General features: G+C 43.5%; 1 pseudogene; it reads right to left on the bottom strand.

The window, feature by feature from the left end:
* Positions 1-992: 992 nt before the first annotated feature.
* Positions 993-2,899, bottom strand: LOC147427478 (uncharacterized; annotated as a pseudogene).
* Positions 2,900-7,567: the final 4,668 nt, after the last annotated feature.

Below are 7,567 nucleotides of genomic sequence, written 5' to 3'. Positions count from 1 at the left end.
TTCCTTTTTTTTCGGATGCCACCTCATTAGATGGTGCACCCCTATTGGCCGCTTGTAGCCCTGGCGGCTTTTCACAAGCCCAACCCCTTTCTCAACTCGCTGCCTCTGATCTTTTTTTCACCCCATGCAGCCCCATTAGCTACTCGATGATCTGCAGCCCTTTGTGGCTTTCCTACTCCCTCTGGATGCAGCCCGTGGCCGCCCTCTCCTTCTCCTCATGCAGCGCTGCTCCACGAGCTGGCCACCCGTGGTGGCCCTCTTCCCTGTTCAACTACTCGTCGACTACAGGCAATTTTGTATTCTTATATATATATATAAACACCACACTTAGGCGGCCCTTCACACAGCCATGCATCGTTATCTTTTTTTGTCCAAGTTGCACTTCATCTTTAAAAAATTTGAGGTTGGTCTCCTTTCACATACACTACATGGACCCGATCAACGAACTTCCCTTCTAAGAAACTTCAATGTAGTTCGCCTTAGCATCATCAACACAAAACTTCAGCTTCCTAGCCGTCAAGAAACAAGGATCGTTCCACAAGAATTGTCCTCGGGTGCCAAGATCTTCGCCTAGAGAGGTGGTGACTGATAAGACCGTTGATTAGACTGTGCCACCATAACTCTCAATTGGCCGAAGTGCTCTCCGACCACCAATTGAGTTAGAAAATACTCTTTCACCTCCTAAACGTCACATATGACATACACATCTCAATGGCACCAGCTCAAATCTGCATCTGCTACCCGTTGAAGCATTCTCCGATCACCCTACCTGATGTCATGCACCTACTACTGTTGGCACCTTCCTGTGTCGGCCAAAACTGGTTGTACCATCATTGCCCACCCCCTCTTTGAGCATTCATGCTCTACTACAACAATATTTAGGTAAAATAAGTATGTATAGAGAGCATGATAAAAATAGCTACATAGACTGCATAAGAAATAGTGGCTATATAGATAGGATATATATGGAGAGAAATCTCTCTGCTATTGCATCACCCTCCAGGGTCAAATGGAAAGCTCGAAGCTTCCCCAAGCATGGCATAGAGTCCACCTCTATCAAATATAAAACACTGGTCGTGGCCATCCACCTGCAAAGCATGCATCTTCAAGTCTTCCTTTGCACCAGTAGGCCAATAGACAGGCCATCCTTCCAGCTCTCCATAGCATGGAGCTTTGTCACCCTGCATCCACAAGTCTCTCTGCCAACCATAAGCGCGATTTTGATACCTCGAAGCACCTGTACCATAAATCTCTATCATGCCATCTGCTATAGAACCCTCAATAGCATAGTCTTCTTCAAAAAAGCCTCGCCACTGACACAAAGACACCTGTAAAGCAACCTCCCATAACACATGTATCCATAGCATCCCATAAAATAGAAAGACCCTGCCATTTGCCTCCACTTGTTGCATAGCCAAGCCAACCTGATCCCTTTGCAAACCTGTATCCCAACCCTTTGTAAACGGCACCAAGGCCCCCTTCTCATACTCAAGAACATGACCTGCTAGAGCTACAACGTATTTTTCAAACACCTCATCACCTGCAAGGTCGGTGGCACCTTCCTCTTTGCATGGAGCCTCACGCTCATAGGCTGCACCCACATCAGTTTCCATAGAGTAATCTGCCGAAGCTAACTCTCCACGGCTACCCACAAACTCTGGAACTTCAAAGCACACCTCGACATGCCCACCAAGGCAAGGTTGCCCCACCCCCTGCATAGACAAATCAACTGAACATACCTCCACTTATGCTTCTATCTCCTGCAAGTCATCCTCCAAAACCTGCTCTTCAACTAGGTCTGATGCACAATCAACCCATACCTCTTCCTCCAATAGGGACTCACCATCACACGATTTTTGACAAGGCTGCTCGACTAGCAGATTCACACAAGGCATCTCCACACCTGCACTATGCGTCTCCTCGACCTTCAAATGGTTGGCAAGCAACTCGCATACACTATTCTCCACTTCTTTCACATAAAAAACATCATAAGTTTTGTACCTAGAAGACCGGGATTCTGTTTCCCACATGCTATCTGTGTCCAAGACACTGCTAGAACTTTGAGAGTTGTCAGACTCCTCTTTTGCACTTGTCAATTCTTGGACCACTACTGCCTTCCTCATTGCTGGCTCTGCAACTGGCACCTCTTCTTGAAAAACTTTTACGACCTTGCTCTCTTGAGAAAGCAAGCTGGGTGGCACCTTGAATATACCTCTCTGCACCTTTTGAGCCCTGGTTGGCACTTCTTCTACCTCTTATGCCCTGGCATTAGCTTCACGTGCTTTGGTCACATTCATATCAACAAAAAAAGGAGCTTTTACCTCTTGATGCTCATCAATCTGCTTGGGCTTAGGTCCACTGGCTACCGTGCCGACTGTAGCAATCCTGCCTCCATCTTCTTCTTCATCTTTCGACTCTTTGCTTTGGCAATTCTGACGGCTTCATCATAAGTGCTTGGATCTTCATAATCAACTCTCTCATGAACATAGGGATGCAAGCATGATAGAAATCTTTCGAGCTTTAAATATCCCGCATTGGTTGCTTGGGTAGCAGCCATCAAATCCCCCCAACTGGCTTCAAAATTATCAACAAAAGCATCAAAATTTTCACTTACTTCCTGTTGCAAGGCTTTCAGCTTTGCATTTGCTTCCGATGCCGACACCACCTTTCGATACCTTTGTAAGAACTGTTCGCGAAATCCGAGCCAATTCTGCTTGTGCACCTCTTCTAAGCCATCGAACCAAACCTTTGCTTTACCTCGCAGCACCAAGGGTAGAGTTTGGAGCTTTGCTTCATCACCTGGAATCCACAGTACTGTTAGCATAAATAGCTAAAAATCGGCAAGCCAATCATCTGCATCTTCATCTCCTTTGAACACCGGACCAAACTCCTGCTTCATCTTGACTCAAGAACACCTTGTTAGGAAGCAATCAGTGGATCCTCAATGGGGGCACCACAAGATGGAAAGGGGGAAATGGTAAAACCACCAGTCCATAAACTCGATGACTCTATATAGCTCAGTGATCTCACAGCACCCCTATCCCCTAGCAAACACACATCTAGATACACAATCTGCAGACAACTAATGCCCAAGCCCGATCCCGACCAACCCTGACTAGATAGATCCGATTGCAAAGTAGGTTCAGATAGCCTCTGTCTATAACACTGCAAAGCACCATGTGACATATAGGTAGTCCAGTAACAATCAACACTCAAATTCCTACCCAATCCTAGACATACACCCGTTTATCTTCAAGCTTGCACACTTGTACACATCAACATCCATATAGAAAGCACATATACACCCATCGCCTTCGGAGATACACATATACTAGACCAATAAATAACAGAGAGAGAGAGAGAGAGAGAGAGAGAGAGAGAGAGAGAGAAAAGAGTGATAAATCCGCGGATAAATGTAACCAATATCAGGTAGACAAAAGCTCCCATAGAGGGTGTTCAATGATGGATCCCCATAAGATCACCATTCTAGTTTGATTAATGGGCCCACTTTCTGGTGGCTCGCAACAATACACCTTAGCTGGCAGACCCTCTCCCCTCGGTGTCAATCTCTCACAGGCTGCTCTCGGCCTTCCTTTTTTTTCAGATGCCACCTCATTAGATGGCGCACCCCTATTGGCCGCTTGTAGCCCTGGCGGATTTTCACAAGCCCAACCCCTTTCTCAACTCGCTGCCTCTGATCTTTTTTTCACCCCATGCAGCCCCATTAGCTACTCGATGATCTGCAGCCCTTTGTGGCTTTCCTACTCCCTCTGGATGCAGCCCGTGGCCGCCCTCTCCTTCTCCTCATGCAGCGCTGCTCCACGAGCTGGCCACCCGTGGTGGCCCTCTTCCCTGTTCAACTACTCGTCGACTGCAGGCAATTTTGTATTCTTTTATATATATATATATATATATATATATATATATATATATATATATATATATATATATATATATAAACACCACACTTAGGCGGCCCTTCACACAGCCATGCATTGTTATCTTTTTTTGTCCAAGTTGCACTTCATCTTTAAAAAATTTGAGGTTGTCCTCCTTTCACATACACTACATGGACCCGATCAACGAACTTCCCTTCTAAGAAACTTCAATGTAGTTCGCCTTAGCATCATCAACACAAAACTTCAGCTTCCTAGCCGTCAAGAAACAAGGACCGTTCCACAAGAATTGTCCTCGGGTGCCAAGATCTTCGCCTAGAGAGGTGGTGACTGATAAGACCGTTGATTAGACTGTGCCACCATAACTCTCAATTGGCCGAAGTGCTCTCCGACCACCAATTGAGTTAGAAAATACTCTTTCACCTCCTAAACGTCACATATGACATACACATCTCAATGGCACCAGCTCAAATCTGCATCTGCTACCCGTTGAAGCATTCTCCGATCACCCTACCTGATGTCATGCACCTACTACTGCTGGCACCTTCCTGTATCGACCAAAACTGGTTGTACTAACGTAGAAAACCGGGTGACACTAAATCCTGTCCAGGGCTACATGAGTCACTATTTCCAATAGACTGGTTTGAAGGATTCGGAACAAGACCAACTGCCAGGAGACCGGGAGTTGAACCAAATAGACGCGTCAGACCAGCTGATTTTCAAAAATGGATCAAAAAATACAGTGGATCAGGGGATCCATACGACCACTTAGCAAGCTTTAAGCAAGTGCTAAGAGAAAAAGGTATATTCAATTTCTATACTCAATTTGAGGGGTTTGGAATAAGGAAAAGCATTCATATGGTCAATCATGGACTTGAACACATTACCTCAAGGATTTGTAGCTGCTTGTTCCAAAACGGAGATCAAACAGAAACATGGTGAGTCTGTTAGGGATTTGAGGGGTTTGGAATAAGGAAAAGCATTCACATGGTCAATCATGGACTTGAACACATTAGCTCAAGGATTTGTAGCTACTTGTTCCAAAATGGAGATCAAACAGAAACATGGTGAGTCTGTTAGGAAGCATACAACCCTAGAAGAGTGTGTGTCAGATGCTATTGACTTAGGAGACAATTGTGATGTATTGTTTGTGAGCTAAATGCATTGATTTGGGAGTTAAAATGGTTGTTTTTTGATGTTTTGACCATGGATAAGTGTTTCTATGCTTAAGGTATATCTTTCCAATACTTCTGTTTTAGTTTTCTGTACATTTTTTGTGATGGATCGTGATTTATACACCTTCCCAAATGGTGACAGAACTTGGTAGGATTGAGTCCATAAGTGTTTTGATACCTCTCCTTAAGTTTCGTGACATTTTGGATTCGTTTGGATACCAAAAAGGCGTGATGACGTTGAGTGTTGAGATTGGACGCATACTGATTCTCTGACTAGGAAGTGGTTGATTTGCTTTTGTCCTAGAACGAGGAGCCCTTGAGTTCACTTTGGTGAGATTGACACTCTCATTAAGTCTTTGTGCCCCATCCCGAGACGCTTCCTTGCATATTGACATTATGTTAGTGCAAAAGAGCTATGCTGCAGACGTCGTCACGGCGATCCGCTAACATTGGTGCCACTGCCGGGGAAACCGATCCTTAGGTGGTGAGTGACTCAATGTACAAAAAAAAAACAAAAGAGCTCCCTTCAAGCTTTTGATAACCATTCCGCTTACCCATAGACAGTGAAGCAGCTAGACATATTTTAGTGCTTAATAGAGACTGGAGTCCGAAACTACTAGCCAGTGCTATTCCTTAAGAGCAAAGAAAGCTGTGAGTGAAGTACAAGATAGTATTTTGTTCTTTGATTTTTCACATGCTTGGAAAGGGCTATTCCACCACATACATTGTTGTTATTTCTGTACTTTTAAGTTCAATTATGTTTGCATATTCGTTTGAGTTATAGGAGTAGGTTAGGAAACAATTTACACCATCATTTGTGGCCAAAAGGATTGAGGGAAAAACTGTCAAAAACATTATTTTGGTGTTGAAGACCATAACTCGAAAAAATTGAAGAAGTGATGGTCAGAGCTTCAAAACTGGACCAAACCCAGTAAAACTTTCAAGCGGATAAAAACACTTGTTGGAAAAGACTGTGCAAAAAATTGTCAAAAATCTTTCCAAACATGGATCGCGATCCATGTACCTTTTTGGTAAAATGTGCTAAAATTATTTCCTTTGCTTAGAATAGGCTCTCAGGCATCAGAACCTTGAGTTTGGTGAGAAAAAGAGGGCTAGAAGGTCATAAAAATCAAAAGATTGGGGTGAGAAGACCAAAACCTTGGAAAAAAGAAAAAACGAGAAAAAACTGAACTTTTATTTGCCCAAATCCAAAAAGGGATGAGGATTGGGACCACCAACTAGAAGCAAGGAATCCACATAACCAAATTTCATGCCCAGGTGTTTCCCAACATGGATCGCGATCCATGTTCCAGGTAGACATCTGACATTAAGATTTGACCAGTGTACTCCTAAATACTAGTTGAACAACTTTCCCAAAAGGAGCCATAGACAAAAAGTGAAAAAGCTGGTCAAAATACCATAAGAGGAATGGTTTGCAAAAAACCGCAAAACAGACACAAAACCCTGCTTCTCACTTAGAAAAAACTGACCAAATCCAAAAAGACTTGGGGAATAGCATCATCATACCCTGTGTGATCAGCTCACGAAGTGTCGGACCAAAATCTTGCCAAACATGGATCGCGATCCATGTACCATTTTAGAAATTTGAGCTGATAAAAGACAAGCAGGGAATTGATAACAATTGGAGTACTTTACCCTAAAGGACCCTTATCAGAAAATTTCAAGAAGAAGGCAAAAGGTGGCAAAAATCAGATCAAGGAAGAAAGCACTGACGTAAACCCTAAAGCTGACTTTTGTCTATCCAAAAAAGCGTTAAGGCATTCAAAAACCATATAGTCAGCATCACTACGCCAAGGACTAGTTGTGGAACAAAATTCAGTGTATTTTGACACAAAGGAACAAGGATCAATGCGGGGCTCGTCACATCTGTAATAGAGTGTTTGTTCTCCATTATTGAACTTATAAAGCCCCACATATGTGTTGTCTGTGTTAAGGTGCTCTGTCTCATTGGTGCGTCTGAGTACCACATTTTGTTTCTCCATTTTGGGTGGTGCATCGGCTAGCTCATTATCTACTTTGTCCTTGGTGTCGGTCATTCCCCATTTATCCACAATTTAAGGGTTATGAACCACTAGGTATATCATTCCCTCCCGATCGAATTATCTATCCCCGTCATAATCAACATCTACAAGGTCTCTGAACTTGCTCAGCTTATTTTCCAACTTAACATAGTAGCGGTCCATTCCATCCTTATAGATTTTGGCTTTAAGCACATTTTCAAATTGAAACTTCAAATACACCAATTTCACCTCAGATGTAGGCTGAGAAGGACCTGCACCCATTGAAGCTGTTCCCTTAGGGTTTGACTTGTTAGAATCTTTAGTCATGAGGCCGTATAATCTCTCAAACGAAGTGTCAGAGAAACTCTCCTCTAAAATGGGTTCCAAAGGCGGCAGTGGTCTCTGATTCACACTTTCTTCCGTTGAGTGATTACTCCCTTGATCAAAGATGTTGTGGTCTTTTTGATCGCAGATT

This window comes from Adiantum capillus-veneris, chromosome 23 (genome assembly GCF_014529385.1).
Source record: "Adiantum capillus-veneris isolate H3 chromosome 23, ASM1452938v2, whole genome shotgun sequence".
Lineage (NCBI taxonomy): Eukaryota > Viridiplantae > Streptophyta > Polypodiopsida > Polypodiales > Pteridaceae > Adiantum > Adiantum capillus-veneris.
The sequence above is the reverse complement of the archived record's forward strand: the minus strand, read 5'-3'. Positions and strand labels throughout refer to the sequence as shown.